Below are 361 nucleotides of genomic sequence, written 5' to 3'. Positions count from 1 at the left end.
CACGAAATCAGCCATGTGGAGATAGTTATGTTCTTCGTTACATGTTTTGCCTCTCGTTTTATTCATTGAAAAAATACGGGACTCATGAAGCCAGAAATTGTAGTGAAAATTGTAAACAGGTGTTAGTGACAGTTCCTTGTGTATTGAATAACATATCGGTGCTACTGTAACAGGTTAAGTGTCATTGAGACTGATAGTATAAGTAAACGGATACCAACTAGAACTTCGCAAATATCTATTGTATTGTAATAGTGTATTCAACGATAAAATTTTGAAATTTCTGTCGAGTATAGTATAATACTCTGTATAAAACAGCATGACAGTGAACATGTTCATGTATTTTAGTTGATACAGTTAGTAG

The 361-nt window shown here is 33.2% G+C and overlaps 1 protein-coding gene across 1 annotated transcript in view; it reads left to right on the top strand.

Annotated features, from left to right (window-relative positions):
* The window catches only part of LOC119594806, a gene marked incomplete in the record, with an annotated part of 10,153 nt that overhangs the window by 201 nt on the left and 9,591 nt on the right, over positions 1–361 (top strand).

This window comes from Penaeus monodon, chromosome 34, assembly GCF_015228065.2.
Source record: "Penaeus monodon isolate SGIC_2016 chromosome 34, NSTDA_Pmon_1, whole genome shotgun sequence".
NCBI classification, from domain to species: Eukaryota; Metazoa; Arthropoda; class Malacostraca; order Decapoda; family Penaeidae; genus Penaeus; species Penaeus monodon.
Note: the sequence above shows the minus strand (reverse complement) of the source record. Positions and strands in the feature narration are given on the sequence as shown.